This window comes from Propithecus coquereli, unplaced genomic scaffold (assembly GCF_000956105.1).
Source record: "Propithecus coquereli isolate 6110/MARCELLA unplaced genomic scaffold, Pcoq_1.0 Scaffold663, whole genome shotgun sequence".
In the NCBI taxonomy this organism is placed as follows: domain Eukaryota; kingdom Metazoa; phylum Chordata; class Mammalia; order Primates; family Indriidae; genus Propithecus; species Propithecus coquereli.
The window spans coordinates 357,503-374,578 of NW_012152652.1; positions in this window are offsets into that span (position 1 = coordinate 357,503).

A 17,076-nucleotide genomic window follows, 5' to 3' on the forward strand; every position below is an offset into this window, starting at 1 on the left:
GATTCCATGAGGCCAACAGCCAGGATCAACATCCCATTTCGCAGACAGGAAAACAAAGATTCAGAACAGTTAAATCCCAAAGAGCGAGGCAGAGCCAGCTCCTGGGTGTCCTGATGACCACCCCAGGGCCTCCCATCTGACAAATGGGGAAAATGAGGCCAGGAGAGGAAGGGAGCTGCCAAGTTCACACAGGAGGCCACCTGTATGAGAGGCACTGCCCTCTGCCAGGTGCTGGATGTGCTCACTTGGGGCGACCTCCCTCCACCATTCCGCAGCCCGAGCCCATTGCAGGGGTGCAGAAAAGAGGCCTGAGAGGGGCATCAGGCAGCATCAGGGCTACAGACCCAGTGGCTGCACCTCCACCCAATGGCTGAGAGTGGGGAGAGCAGCTGGCAAAGGGCCTAGGGGAGCCCAGAGCACTGTTCTTCCCGGAGGAGACTGCGGCGGGAGTTCAGACCCCAGGGTCAAATAGGGAAGGGTCCCCACCCACACTCAGCCCTCACCAGCCCTTGACCTTGGGCAATTTGCTTCCCTTCTGCAGGCCTCAGTTTCCTCATCTGTACAAACGGGTGATAACAGCAGTCTCTCCTCCACAGGGCCAGTTTGGGGATTAATTGGGGCATTGCCTAGGGTGTGCTTGGCCCATGGGGACCCTCACCAACCACCAGCCATTGCTATCATCTCCTGGGCTCTTGCCTAGGCCCTACCTCTGACATGCTGTGTGACTCTGGGCAAGTTCCTTTCCCTCTCTGGGCCCCAGCCTTCCTGTCTGCCCAAGGAGGAGCTGGGTGAGGTGCCTGGGGCCAGCCATTCAGAAAACCATAGGATTCCTGGAAGAAGGGTTGGCCAGGGAGGCCTGGAGGGGCAGCAGGGCCTGGGTGGGCAGAAGTGGGGGCCAGGCCAAGGGAGTGGGGGCGATTCGCCTCCCCCAGCTCTGCTGGCCCTGCCTGCAGCTGGCCGCCCCTGGGAATCCCCAGGCTAAAGTTAACCCCGAGTTGGCTGAAACCAGAACTCAGAGTGACAAAAGGAGAGAAATAAAGGGAAGAGAAACTGAGCCCATGGCCAGCGGGGCGTGGGACAGGCCACAAACAGCACCAGGTGTGGCCCGGGAGGGGCAAGGAGCAGTTTCAGGGCTGCAGTCGGATGTTTGTGCAGCTCACAGGTGGGGGCAGCAGAGCCCTTCTCCCTCACCCCCACCCCAGCCCCAGCCTCCAGGCCTGACGCTGCCCCCCACCCCAGCTGCCTCCCACACCCTGAGCTCCATCCTGGGTCCTGGAATTCCAGAGGGCCTACCCGAGGGAATCTCAGAAGCAGCCAGTGGCGGCTCTAACTCTCAGCAGGGCCCCAGGGCCAGGGACGCCAGGGAAAGGCCCCAGGCCCTGGCGGAACTAAGGGGTGAGGGGCCGATTGTGCTTGCACCGGCATCCCACCTTCCCAAGAGCCAGTGACTGTGAGAGCCTCTTAGGCCCTCCTGAATTTGTCCCCTGTGCCCACAGCCTCGGGACATGCTCCCTTCACCCCAGAATCCTGCCTATAGGAATTCACTGTGGAGAAGTCTCATGGCCAGTGCATGTGGACCCGTGTTCGGGGTGCGCCCCGCAGTGCATTTCTAACAGCCAAACATACGGACGCCCCAGCATCCGCATCCCCAAACAGCCTCGGACAAGGGCGCAGAGGGAGGTCCACAGCGGGGGACAGTGGGACACGGGAGAGGTGACGAGAGAGGTCCCATCTCTGTGATAAGTGCCTGACTGCATGCAGAGAAAAGTCCGGACGGAGCCACACCAACACGCTAACAGGGTTCTCCCGTGGCTGTGTGAGATGACGTTTGTTTTATGTTCTTTATGCTTTTCCGTGTTTTCTGATTTCTCAAAGAACATGTGTTAGCTTTAAAATCAGAGAACAAAACAATAAACTGATTTAAGATAATACAAGATCCTCTAAAAATGGTGTATCGGAAGATTTGAGTGGCATCTGGAAAAGCTTGGACATAGTATAATATTATCCTAAAGAGGTCGCCAGACAGGATGTGACACGTGCGTGCACATGTCCCTACGTCCCCATTCGATGGAGGTGGTACGTGTGTGCCCGCATCCCCGTCCATTCGCTGGGGCTCCCGTGGGGGTGGAACTGAGGTAGTGTTGGCGTCCACTTTGCGCATCTGACTTTTCTCACTGACAGTCATTATACATTTGTTGCGTAATTATGAAAAATAGAAGCTTTTATCACTTAAATAAGCATATTTATCCCAATCCACTTAGCATTCAGCCAATATTTTTTGTTTGCCTGCTACACACATTGCAGGTGGGGTGCAGGGTTGGGATTATGCTGATGAAAAGAGACTGCTGTCCCTCTTGGGGGACATTCATGGAAAAAGGCCTTTATGATACTAAAATTGATTCTTATCCTTGAAGTCGTAGGTCCTTCCTCAATCAATCAAACTTCCTCACATCCCCAGCCAGCACACAGAGGCAGGAAGCTGAGGGACAGGTGCTAGGCCAAAAAAAAATGGGAAGAGAGGGCATTCCAGGGGTGACGAGAACACAGTTGGCAGGTCTTTAGCAAAGACGGTTGGAGAAAGGCAGGTCCCGTTAAATACAGTTAGAAACAGAAGAGGGACAATTGCCAGTCAAAAGGTGGAGCTATTTCCGCAAAGAGTAATAAAAGCAGATTAGCTTGGGACAAGGTCAGGTCAGGATGGCAGAAGTTGCAAAGGGAACGGAGAGGCCGGAACAGACTTGGAGAGTTGTCACCGGTTCCCGGGGCAGGAAGAATCATGCAGTAGGTCAGGGCATTATACCTGTAGGAAGATCTAGGTTGACAAACTTCTCTGCCACTTAGAGGTGACAATTTATCTTGGCAACTAATCTGTCTCTTCAAGTTCTGATCTATGCAGTGTTGATAATGGCAGTAGCCCCCCCACATGTGAATAATGGGGAGCACACAAGACAATGTACGTGAATTTTCCGACAGAATACCTGTTTCCGTGAATGGTGGCAATAGGTTAGAAATTATTATCCGAAACTCACTCCGTATTACCTATAGTTTGTTTATTCTAATTATGCTTATATTCATTATATAACAACATATATTTGTCATTTCTTTTCATATGATCATACTCTGTATGTAAAGAAACTCTCCACCTGCAGTCGTTGCTGGGTATCTGTCCTACCAGCAACAGGAAGACAGACACCACATCTTACCTGTTTGTTCACGCCACTTTCTCCCTAGAAAAATACAGGCTTTTAACCCAATTCTGTGAATCTAGTCTGAGACCTAAAACCCAAAAGGGCAGAAACTCCACAGCCATGTTTTCCAGGCTGCCCCACCTGCCCTGTTTGAGACCCTCTGTGACAAATGAAAACCTGCCACTCCCAGGGGATTCAGGCCTCTTCCCAGGTCCCCAGATTCCATCTCCTCCCCAGCACCTGGCCATGACCCATAAAGGGTTAACTACAGTTATCTAATCCAAGACCCTCATTTAGGAAACTGAGTCCTATGGTCTGCCCAAGGGCACTCAGTGGGTCGGGGACATCCAGCATGGTGGGGAGACACCCCCGCCCAGGAGCACGGACCTGCCTGGGAGTGCCAGGCCTGAGATAGGATTACCACCACCTGGAAGCAGCGTGCACTGGTGGGAGCCGGGAGTTGAGGGGACAGTACCAGGGTGAGGGAGAAGGACAGCAGGGGCCACTATTTGGATCAAGCAGTAGAATTGTAGGGGAATTGCAACTTCCTTTTAAAGCTTGTCTCCCAAGGTTGTTATAAGGAGACTTTAAATAATAAAATTGAAGGAGAAAAAGGTCAATGGTAGCAAAAACACCTCGACCCATTCCCCCAGGGGACCTGCAGCTTCTGCTCACAAACAAATACACCAAAAGAGAGATCGAAACAAAATGAATCAAGTTTACCAAGCGCGAGTGTGACATGGAAGGGAATCGTGGAGCCTGGAAGAGATTTCTCTCCTGTGGCCAGTGTCATCCTCTTGGAGAGGTTCCAGGGCTCCCTTGCAGAGCGGTGCCTCCAGGGTCCCCAAACTTCAGGCCCAAGTGGAGGCAACAAAGCACAGATGGAGGCTATGGGGACACAGGTGTCAGCTTAGCATGGGACAATCACCTTGTTTGTCTTCTGATTTCCTCTTAAAATACAGTTTCTAGGTCTAACTCTTTAGTTTCAAAATAATAACCACTCACTGTCAACAACATGAAAAGTACAGAAAAACAAACAGGAGGAAAACAATTCACCCCTCATCCTTCACCCAGCAGAGCCACTGCTAATATTTTGATGTATTTCCTTCTATTTTAGTTGCAAACTCTTAAGACCCATAAAATAAATTAAATGAATTTGTGAAGTTTTCAAGAAATAATGAGAGTAGTGATGGTTGCACAATGCTGGAAATGTACACCCTGAATTGTGCACTTCAGAGTGGTGAATTCTGTGTGATGTGAATTTCACCTGCCTTCGCCTCCCAGGCTAATAACGTGGCCGGCACCTCCGGAATTCCTCTTTCCTTTTCCTTATGTTTGACCTCCTCTGCATGTGTCCTTATGCTATTTTTGAGTTTGGCTTGCATTTAAACTTCATACAGATTAAATTAGACCGCATGTATTTTCCATGGTTTGTTTAATTCTCAACATGGCGTCCTTGACGTTCACTCATGGTGACAGCATGCTCATCTTCACTGCTGCCTAGGAGCCCACCGCGGGGAGGTCCCACCATCCAGCGACCCACGCTGCTGCCGTTGCCACGTGGGCAGTTCTGTCCAGGAGCAGGGCCTCGCGGACACAGCTGGAGTGTGGCGTGAAGGTTTCTCCCCAGCCAGTCATTGTACAACGCACCATTTCGCTTTATTTTTTCAAACGTAGTGAATTTTTTTCCCGATTATAAAAAGCAATACAAAGATTCTTTTAAAGTAAAGCAGAAATGAAAGTATAAGGAAGAAAAGTTCCCAGCACTGCCTAGAGATCTGTGCTGGCTATATCTGGTGCGTGTCCTTCCGGACTCAGCCTTGCACTCCGCATGGACCACAGATAGACCACGACAGATAGGCGACGGGTGGATGAGATTCTCTCCACTTTGGTCACTTAACAACACACCCACGCAGGTGTGGCTAACCCTGGGCGCGCATGGCACTTGGGAACACGCGGCTCCAACAACACTCAGGCAGCCCCTTCCCGGGTCCCACTGGATAATTAGGCCACTGCAGTCACTAGAGCAGGACGCAGCCAGTGCCCCTCACCTCCATCTCTGTGCGTGGGTCCCACAACTGACTTCAGGTTGACCCTCCCATCCAGGGTCAAAGATCACGCCTGTCTTAAGCTCCGGAAGCTTGCCGCAGACTGACTCCGGACAGGCGAGCCTGCACTGCCCCCGCAGAGCCCAGGAGGCCCCCTGCACCCTAAGGAAGGGCCCACGAGGGTGTGGACGGAGGCGTCCTCTAGCACTGCTCTGAGGCCTCCTCCCAGCTCCTCAGAGCTTGGCCTGAGCCAGGCCCCAAGCCCCCTCCTCAGGGAAGCCTCGGGCCCCCAACCCTGTGCCGAGGCTGCTCCGTGTCAGCACTGAGCGCCCTGGGGAAGGACAGGGCCCAGGGCTGTGAACTTGGCCACTGGCTGCTTTGGGGTCTGGAGGGCATGAAGGCTGGGGGCTGGTGGTCATGGGGTCTGTGGGGTCTGCACCTGTGGGGCTGGGGGAGATTGAGAGCCCTGATGCTGGCCCTTGTCCTCACGGTCAGGGCCCAGGAAGGAGACTTGGTCCCCAGGTCCCCAAATAATACCTGGCCCCTCACTTTCTGAGGCTGGAGACCCCAGTCTGGCCTTCCTGGGGTAGCTGCCATTAGGGTGGAAGGTTGGGGGGACCTCCAGTCCCAGCACCCCCAGCGGCAGGGCCTGGGTCCCCCACCCCCCCGGCCCACAATCACACCCACACAACCACACACACATTCAGACGCACAGTCACGCACAGACACACTCACACTCACACGGTCACACACACTCGTCCACACCCCCACACTAACACGCACACGCAGGAGCCAGAGCCGACAGTGCCCTCTTGTGGCCACTACTGTCCTTTCTCCGCAAGGCCTCTGCCACATCAGGGACAACCGCGGAGTGCTCACTGAACCAGGAGGCGGGAGTCTGGGAGGGTAATTCTCTCCTTCCAGGGCAGGCAAGTGGTGGTGCCCTCGCCCCCCTCCCCCTTGGCCTGGGCATCAGATTCCAGCTAATTCCAGCTCCCACGGTCCTGCCGGAGCCCCGGGAGCGGGGCCCTCTCCCTGGGCGGGGCTGGGGCAGAAGAGCCGGGGTCTTGCACCCCCACGGCCCCCAGCAGGAAAGAAGGCGGGGGCGGGGAGGGCGCTCCAGACCGAGCGTCCCAGCGCCGTCTCCCTGTGCCCGGCGGGATGGGGACTAGGAGGGGAGGGGACCGGGCTTTACAGAAACACAGAGATGCCCAGCGCAGAAGTCACACATGCGCCCTGTTGGCAGCCATCTCAGGTGCTCTACCGAGGGAGGGAGACGCAGCCCAGCAGGGTAGATTCCCGTCCCTGTCCCCTCCTTCCCCAGAAGAAACCCAGCGCAGCTCGTTCCACAGCAGCCATCGATTAGCTCCGACAAGGCCCAGGGCCCTGCTTCAGGCCCTGGGGACACAGCAGTGGTCTCCAGGACCAAGCCCTGGAGTGAAGTGCCGGTGGGTGACACAGGCCCGGAACAAACACCACATGATGCTATGATATGCGGTGTGATGCGTTCTTTACAAAAAGAAAGGGGACAAGGGGGCCAGAGGGACAATCGCTGGTCTAGCCAGGTGGTGGACAGGGTCTCCCCTGCCCAGCTGGGGCACCAGCATGCAGGTTCCTGGGGAGGAGCAGCAAGTGCAAAGGCCCCGGGGTGGGACGCGCTGACAAGCTGCAGGAACGGCAAGGAGGCCGGTGGCCAATCCAGGGGTTTGCTCGGGTTTTCTACTGGGGACCAAGGCATGGCCAGCGAGGCCACCACACGTCCCCCATGTCCCCTGCCATGGCTGTGGATGCTCAGATCTTCCACCCCCAGTGGGCACAGCCCCGGGCATGAAATGAGAACCCAGGTAACACCCCAATGGCAGGCGCCACCACGGGTGTCACTCAGGGGTCTCTAAACCCAGCCACCCTGACACCCACTCGACCCTTGCCTCAGTTTCCCCGTGGTGTCACTTGGAGGTTCCTGAGCCCCTCTGCTGTCCAAGTCCCCGCTCCCCCTCCCTGCATGTCCAGCAAGGGGACAGCCACCCCTGGTGGCCACGGAGGGTGCAGCTGGTGCCAAGCCACAGGTGGATGGCTGGGGAAGGGGAGGGATGGCTGCGAGGGCAGGAGAACCCTGTGGGGCGGCGCGAGCCCCAGGGGCAGAAACTGGGCTGGGCCTGTGCCCATGGGGGCTGGGGGCCTCCAGGTAGCCCTCTAGATTGGGAACTAGACTAGCCGGCTTCTGGGCTTGGGGAAGGCAGAGGGAGAGTTTGGGTGGGTGAAGGGAACCAGGTCCTTCTGGTCATGACCTTCAAGTGGCCAGAATGACCAGGAAGGAGGAGCGCTCCCCTTATCCGGAGAGTCTGAGCTTCTCTTAAGTAGAATTGGGACCTCAACTTCTAGCCCCCTAAAAACACAGAAATTTTGCACATTGAACGAGTTCTCACGGAATTTACCAATTTGTGAAGAATTGACATTTTTACATTAAGTCATGTCCGCTACCTTTCCCGCTACTGGGTTTTAATGATTCTCAATAAAGGTGTGCGGTTTTCCTCATACATGGTTTGGACATCTCTGTAGATGAATCCCTAGCTAACTGATATTGTGACTGCAACTGTCAATCGTCCCCCCTGCTGGTTTCCAGTACAACCTGCAACAGAAGGGAGGATAATGGGCATCTTTGTCGCAAAGGATATTTTTTAACATTTCACTAAACATGATGCCTGCTATAGATTTCTTCGAAGATTCTCTCACCAGATTAAGGAAGTTATTTTATATTTCTTGTAGGATAAGTAGGTTTTTAAAAATTGTTCGTTGGATCTGCATCTTTTCGTGTGATTTATTTCTCTTTTAATATTGCACGTTGTGTCAATTTTTCTAGTGTTGAAGCAGTCTTGCATTCTTGGAATGCATGAACCAAACTTGCCCATTGCATAATACCCAGTGCTGTAGCTGGATTCAGTGTGCTAATATTTTGTTTATAGTGTTTGTATCTGTATTCTTGGATGAGCTAGAGCTGAAATCTTTTTCTTTCTTTCTTTCTTTCTTTCTTTCTTTCTTTCTTTCTTTCTTTCTTTCTTTCTTTCTTTCTCTTCTCTTTCGTTCTTTCTCTTCTCTTTCTTTCTCTTTCTTTCTTTCTTTCTTTTTCTGCTCTTGGTACATTTTGTAAACAAGGTGGTGTTAGCTTCATAAAAGAGGCATTAGTTATTTTCTCGAGTTGCTTTATTCTCTGCAGGAATTTATATAAAGTTGGATTTCTTACCAGAGAAGTTCTCTGAACCAGTGTTCTTTGCGGGAATATTTTTACTACTGATTCAATACCTTTAGAAGAATTGAGATTTTTCTCTTTCTTCTTGAATCAAATATTCATGTCCAATTAGATTTTACTAAGAATATTCCCATTTTGTCTCAAATTATTGGCATAATGCTATTAAAATAGGCTCTCATCATTCATTTCCACATCTGTAAAAATATCCCCTCCTGGATAAATTCACCAAATGATTTTCAATTTCAGTAATATCATAAAAGAACCGAGTCCCCATCTTATTGTTGTATAATCCCCATTGAATGTTTATCTATTTTTTTAATATTAGTTCTTCCCTTTCTTATTTCCTTCACTCTATTTTTATTTCAGATCATTTTGCTGTTGTTTTCTAACTTTCTGAGCTATATACTTAATTTATTAATTTTCAACCTATTTATTTTCTGTAAAATCTCTCTGTCCATTTTAAGGTTCTCCATTTCTCTTTCTGTACTGTATTAGCTGTATCCCACAAGGTTTTCATGCACGGGTTTCATTACTGTTTAGTTCAAAATGTTATTTAATTTTCAACATAAGTATCTCTCTAAGTCACTGGGAACATATTTCTTTGTTTCCAAGCATATGAGGACGTTCTAGTTCTATCTTTGTCACTGACTTGTAGTTTTTGCTTAGAGAACATAGACTAAATAGTTTCAGTCTTTTGAAATTTGTTTAGGCTTGCTTCGTGGCCCAGCATATGGTCTATTTCTCAATCTGTTTGGGCTCCTATAACAAAATCCCATAAACTGGGTGCCTTTAAACAACCAAAATTTATTTCTCACAGTTCTGGATGCTGAGAAGTCCAAGATCAAGGCGCCAGCAGATTCAGTGTCTGGTAAGGGCCTGTTTCCTCCGTCATAGATGGCACCTTCTCGATGTGTCCTCATAGGGTGGAAGGGACAAGGCAGCTCTCCGAGGCCTCTTTTATAAGGGCACCTCCCAAAGGCCCTACTTTCTAGTGCTATTACATTAGGTTTGAACTGATGAATTTTGGGGGCACATACATTCAGACCATAGCAGTCAGTTTTTGACAATGGTCCTTTTCTGCTTGAATAGAATATACATACTATAACTCCAGATGCAATGCCCTACATATTAGTCAACCAAGACTCCAACCTTCTGCACCCTTCTTCAGGTTATTTCAGGTAATGCTTCTTGGCCATGCAAAGTTTTAAAATTTGATATCAGTATAACTATACCAGTTTTCCTTGGGATAGGAAGTTCATGGTATCTTGTTGCATCTGTTTACTTTTTTGCTTTTTTAGAGGTGGGTTCTTGCTATGGTGCCCAGGCAGGTGTGCAGTGGCTACCCATAGGTGCGATCACAGCTCACTGCAGCCTCAAACTCCTGGGCTTAGGAGATCCTCCCACCTCGGGTCCCGAGTAGCTGGGACTACAGGTGTGCACCCCCGCGCCCAGCCCATGTATTTACTTCCAGCTATTCGCTATTCTAGCCCACCATCCCTGGAAATAGGAGCACTTCTCCAAGGACTTTCTTCACGCATCATCTATTTGTGAAATGTGCGCTTACATTGCTCAAGAATCCTCTCTGTGCGCCTCGCATTTCCAACAGTTTTTATTTGCATCTCTGTGATGCAATGTCTTGGCCTTTTCTGAGCAGTATTTTGGGCTGGGGCAGGATTGCCGGGCGCCCCTTCCCGCATGCTTCCAGAGCACGTGTGCAGACGTCTATTACAGACCATGTCCCTGAGCCGTCCTGCGGGTCACAGAAAACCCAACTCCAGCGGCCTCAGACAAGGAGGGAGCGACTGACTTGCAAACTGGGAATGCAGATGTGGGGCCCAGGGCCGCCTGAACCCAGAGGCCACTCTGTTTCCCTGGGGTCCCCCTGCCCTGCCCTCCTCCCACATTGCTGCTTCCCTCATGGAGGCAAGTGGCCCAGCAGAGTGGGCATCACCCTGCACACGAGGCCACACAAAGAAGGAGGAGGCTGTGAGAGCAGAATCCCAGGGGACACTGTCTGCTGTGGCCTTCCCAGTGGGCCACATCAGCCCCGAACCCATCCCTGAAGGCAGGGACCAGAGCCCAGGCCCAGATGCCATGCCTCAGAGCACAACCAGGAGAGGGGCCGGTGGAGGCCTCAGGCCTAGAACAGACTGCTGGCCATCACCCCTCCCCCAAGGCAAGGGACAGTGGAGATTTCTGAGCCAGCACAGCTCAAGAAGCATAAAATTCCAGTAGCAGAGACACGCTCAGCTGAACTCTGGAAAGGCATGGCAGGAACCACGCCCAAAGCTTCCAGTGTAAGGGCTCATGGAAACCAAGGGGCGTCCCCGCCTGTGCCTGGGGTGAGGAGTCCTCTGCTGCCAGTGGGGACCACTCAGCATCAGGGGGTTGGGGCTGGGCAGGTCCATCCTGTCCCTCAGCAGCCAAGTCCCTGCTCTCTCTCTGCCTGGAGTCCTGAGGGCTATTCCGGCGACCGCTCTCCACCAGACTTTTCCCACCTCCTTGCCAAGCCTGGCATCCCGTCTGACCCTCCCCCGGCCCTGCTACAGGTGTTACAGAGGGAGGAGACAGTGGGATTTGGAGTCATACCCGGGTCCAGATTCAAGTCCAACCACTTCCCACCAGGGGTATTTGGAAGGATACGTAATAACTTTCAGAGTAATGTCTACCTGAGGCTTGTATGTGCCTGGTTTTGTTTTGAGGGGAGGTTGAGGATTTGAGGAAACATGTAGGTGAATGACCACTTTGCTGGGCACAGCATATGGGCTCAGCACCAGGCACCCCTTCCTTTCCCCTTGGATCAGCGACAGAGCCTGTCCCCTACTCCTGAGCAGCAGGGGCTGACTTCACATACCCTGGGCCGTGCACTGCTGGTCTCAGAAGATAACGCAGGCCAGCACTCACAGCAGGCTGAGTCCAGAGGGACAGACCCACACACACACAGGAGAAAAAAAGGGACAGTGGCCTCGGGGCGTGAAGAAAAAGACAGGATACTCATTGCACGACCCAACCAGAGTCGCGCCACCAAAGTCGCAGGATTCAGTCTTCTTGACCAGCAGATTTCATGTGACCAGCCAGGACAGTCACCATGGCCACAGCTGTGCAGGCTGGGAAAGACAAGTCACTGCATCTCCACCACCAGTCCTGAGCGCAGACTCGGTCAGGGCCAGGAGGGACAAGTAAGTTTCATGAGCAGGTGGCTCAGATGCCTTCGTACCTGTTCCCCTCTCTCAGTCCAGCCTAAGGCCTCTTGGGCTGCCCTTAGAACCAGACGACAGAGGAAGAAAATGCCTGAGCCTGGTTCACAGCTGATGCACACAACACTCTGGGACCTCCTCAAAGGGGCCAGTTGCAGCCCCACAGCCCCACTCGGGGGTGACCCTGAGTAACAACAGTGAAGAACAGCTTTCCTAGGGGAAGAAGACTGATGGGTATCTGTCCTTGGCAACTCGGCCTGGATTCAGAGATGGCAAGAAATACAGCTCTGCAGTGACTCGTGAGGAGTCGCTAGAGCTTTGGCTGGATAGTCAGAGACTCGGAAGAATCAGCGATGAGGATTTGAAAATCAGTGACGTGGAAGAGTGGCAAGAGGTATAGGGACGAGCCCCTTAGAATGCACACTACGAGAAGACATTTGTGTCCGTATGAATGATCACCAAGTGCCATAAGAATACCCTCTGCAGAGCAGGCCTCAATCATCAGGGGGACAAAAGGACAGACTCCATAGATGTCAGTCAACCTTGTCCCTCAGCCATCCCAGTGTTTGCCCGGTAGGCCCATGAGCAGAGGGGCCAGTCATGGTGACATGCATAGAGGCCGTTCTGGACCTCATTGGCATGGTGGCTGTGGTTGGGACGTGGTTTGCTTCCTCCAAAACGCATGTTAAAATTTAATTCCCAACGTGGCAGTGTCGGAGGTGAGGCCTACTGGGAAGTATTCGGGTCACGGGAGTGGATCCGTCATGAATAGATTAATGTCCGCTCTTGGGGTGAATGAGTTCTCAATCTCAGCAAGAATGGGTTAGTTCCCTCAAGAGCAGGTTGTAAGAGAGAGAGAGTGTGTGTCCAGCTTCTTTGTTTTCTCTCTTTCGCCTCTTCTATCACTATGTGATCTCCTTGCACGTGCCCGATCCCCTTCCGTGTCCCACCACGACTTGAAGCAACCTGAGGCCATCACCAGACGCAGCTGCCTAATCTTGTACCTTTCAGCCACCAGAATCACGAGCCGAATAAATCTCTTTTTGTCTCGGCTATTCCAGAGCAGCACTGAATGGACTGAGACAGACTCCCTCTTCCCAAGGCTGACTTGGCTAACACTGACACCAGGTGGCTAATCTGTCAAGAGCAGAGAACAGCACCAACTCCCTATATATACTATAGCACTGTTCTCTGGGACCACCTGCCACCTGGTGGCAGGATGATTGCATTGGATGGGGTCACAGGGAAGGGGCACAGCACCACCATCCCTGGACACCTGGAAGGCTTGGCCACCACCATGGCATTCCGCACGTGCTGTGTCCAATCAGGGCACTCATTTCACTGCAAAGGACGTGCAGCATGGAGTTACCTGGTCTTACCACACACCCATTGCCCAGAAGCAGCAGCCTAATTAAAAGTGGAGAGGCTCACCAAAGCCTCAGTTATGGCACGATGTGTGACATGGCACCCTGAAATACGCAGCTCTGTCTTACACGATGCAGTTTGTTCTTTGATTCAAAGACCATTATGTGACACAGTGTTTTAAGGGTGACTGGCATTTGTTTCAATTAGCCATGGTAAGACACGAGGACTTTGGAAATAACTGGTAAAAATGATACTTACAGGTGTCAAGAAAAGGGGACATGTCATGCCACACAGGGCCACACAGGAAAGCACCAGGGTTGGTCAGGAGACTGAGAGGAGGGGAGAAACATGGGCAAGAGACTTCACTGTGGTTTCCCTGGGAAGGAACAGGACAGACACGGAACGCAGGCTTAGGATCGGCTAGATGGAATAGTTTCAGTGGGCTCTGGGACACAGGGACGACTCAGTACCTAGTTGTCTGGTACCTGGCCCTGGAGTGATTAGGACAGGTGGACAGTGACCCAGAGCATGATAGAGGAAGTGCTTTTAAAGGGGCAAAGGGCCAGCTTACTTCTGGGAGCCACCCAAATTCGCAACAGGTCAAGGGATAACACTTTGTCCCAAGTTTTAGTCACTTGACAAATTTTGGAGAGAGTTCTTTTTAAAGTTTATTTATTCATTCAGCTTTTCCTGAAGACTGGGGTCTCCATGATGAATGCAGTTGCCAATCGATTTCTAAAATTCTTGATATCTCCTGGGAGATTGTGGCAACGAAGTCTGCTCTGTTGTCACTTTGGAGAGTTGACGGGAGGTCCAAACCTAGGAATAATTTCCTTTAAAAGGACCTTAGTGAGTTCTGATACCCATTTAGTCCCAGGGGGTAAGCTTCAACCCATCCTGAAAATGTATCAAGAAAGACCAGCAAATACTGAAAATTTCCAGGGACTCGTGGCATCATGGTAAATTCTACCTACCAGGCCTCTCCTGGGAAACTCCCTCTCCATTGTGTTCCTTCCTTTAGGGGTGGCTGTGAGTCCTCGGGAGGCTTTGGGTTATTTTTCAAGCTCACAGGGCAGCTTTGGGCTACTGTCTGAATAGTTCCCTGTAAGTTGGGCCCAGACACATGATACAGCTGTAGGCTGTAGCCACTGTGAGGCAACATCTCATCCAAAATGGATCTGTACTCAGATGAATCTCTTCAAACACTGGTCTGACAAGAGTTTCAGGAAGGAGGACCTTCCCTTCCAAGTTTGTGAGTTAATTTTGATTATTACACTTTGAGAATCTCTCTTCTTTAGCTCTCTCTAGAACCTTTTTAGGATTTGGGGGATCATGTTTATCTAATTGAAGAGAGGGAGTTAGAGTCAATTGACGATTTATTTGTCAGGCTACCCTTTTTGCCATTCAATCTGCGATAGTATTTCCTTTTGTAATATGAGTGTCTGTTTTCTGATGTGACCAGCGGTGCCTGATGGCCACTTCCTTAGGCAGTAACACTGCCTTTAATAATTCAAGAATCGGAGGCCCATGTTTAATTTCTTTATTTTCAGAAGTAAGATATTCTCGCGCCTTCCAAATAGCTGCATGAGCATGCGCCACTGTGAAGGCATGTTTAGAGCCTGCAGATATATTCAGATGCTTATCTTTCCCTTGCTGTAGGACTCTGGTCAGTGCAATCAGTTCTGCTTTTTGGGTGGAAATCCCAGTGGGTAGAGCTTGTGCCCCAGTTACCGGTTTGCTGGCAACGACAGCGTATCCAGCTGTGTTGTCCATGTTCCACGAAGCTGTTCCCATCTGTGAAGAATTCCTCATCTGAGTCTGACAAGGACTGACCAGTCAAATCTGGGTGGCTAGAATACACCTGGTCAGTGATTTGAATGCAATCATGAATGGGGGGTGAGAGTCTACAGGCAGCAAGGTGGGGCATTCAAGGTAGACGCTGCCTTTAAATTCACATTGGGATTATCTAACAGAGTAGCTTGATGTTTGTTCAGCCAGCCAGTCACCATCCAACAGCCCCCTTCTGTTCTCTCGTAGGAGTCACACACAATGTGTAGTGTGAACAGTTACCGGCTGTCCAAGCACAAACTTCTCAGCTTCTTGTAAAATATCACAAGCAGCAGCAACTGCTCTCAGACAAGTGGGCCATCCTTTCACCACCACACCTAATTGTTTACAAAAATAGGCCGTGGGATGCTATGAGCCCCCTAAGTTTGGGTTAGTACCCCCAGACCAACTCCCTGTCTTTCGTGGATGAGCAAATCAAAAGGCTTGTGCAAATCTGGGAGGCCCAGTACAGGGGCAGCCATCAGCTTTTCTTTAATAGAGAGAAAAGCCTTTTGACATTCTCCTGTCCAAATAAGGGGCTCTTTTTCCTCTCCCTTTAAGGCTTCATAGGGAGGTTTGGTTATTAGGCCAAAGCTGGGACTCCAAATCCCATAAAACGCTGCTGTACCCAGGAATCCTCGAAGCTACTTGAGAGTGGTGGGGACTGGCACCGGTTTACAGCCTCCCTCAAGTCTGGGAGGAGATTTTGAGTCCCCTGAGATGATTCAAATCCCAAGTATTTGACAATGGGCGGTGAGATTTGGGCCTTTTTCTGGGATGCTTTGTACCGTTTGTTAGCTAAGAAATTCAATACAATCACGGCACGTTGCCTGGATGCAGCTTCCGTCTCACTTGTGATCAAAATGTCATCTACGTGCTGTAAAATCACTCCCTTTTGTAACATTATTTTCCTTAAATCTCTAGCCAGAATTTCTCCAGAGATGATTGGAGAGTTTTTAAATCCCTAGGGGAGGACAATCCAACAGTACGGCATTTGGTTTCAGGCCTTATATCCTCCCCCTTGCAAGCAAAGAGTTCCTGTGAGTCAGGAGCAAGGGGAGTGCGAAAGAGGCATGTTTTAAGTCTATTACTGAGAACTCAGCGAAATTTCCGGATAGAGTGGTGAGGCGAGTATCAAGATTAGGCCCCACAGAATAAACATCTTCCACTATGTGGTTCCTTGTGCTCAAATTCTGAACAAACTGGTATTCCTGAGTTCCAGGTTTTTAAACTGGCAAAATGGGAGCATTGTAAGGAGAGTGACAAGGCCGGAAAAGTCCGTATTTGAAAAAGGCCAGGACTAGGGTTGAAGGCCCTCCGTAGCTTGAAGCTTTACTGGGTACTTCCTGAGTCAAGGGGAGAAATTTCCAATTTTACCTTGATATGAACAGGGCCCATGTGCACCCTTCCAGGTTGTCCGGCAGCCCATACCTTGGGCTTGGCTTCACCGAGGACTTCAGCGGGCAGCTCTTAAGGGGCAGCCAAGGAGCAAGAAGAGCTATTTGCAAAGCACAGGAATGTTCTGGAGAAACTGTGATATGCACGTGTTTATTCTGAAAGGTCACTTGAGCCTGCAATTTAGAGAGCAAGTCTCAACCCGGCAGCGGGTTGAGTGGCAGAAGTGACTCAGGAGTGGCAGAAGTGTCTAAGGATGGTATTTCTAACCAAGAATGGAACCTTTATGTGTTCCTAACATGTCAGTTTTGTTCCTCTTCGATTTGAAATCCTCGCTATTGACTACATTTGGGGGTGCACCACCCCCCTCCTATAACTTGTTTTAAGAGACAGAGAATAATGATATGTGGGTTTGGGATTCAGTTTCTAAAATAAAATACTTAACCTTCAATGACATTTTTGTATGTGTAAAGGTACACTTGTCTACACCACAGTAGTTGGACCTCACAATGTGGATTGTGCATTCATTCTGAAAGGTCTATGATGCCCCGTCACCATGGTTACATGACAGTATATATCTGGCCACCACTCTAGCTGCCACTGTCCTGCAACATGGGCAACTATGTTCTTCTAGTGCTAAAGGTATGTTCATATTGAATTGTTGAATGCTGCCCTCTCTCAAAGGGACTAGTTAGTATTTCTCAAAATATTTTATTTAAAAACACTGTCTTCTGCATTTTTCCATAGGCAGTTACAAATGTATTTTGTGTTTTGTTTCATTCCTCAATTTATATATTTCATTCTTCTGT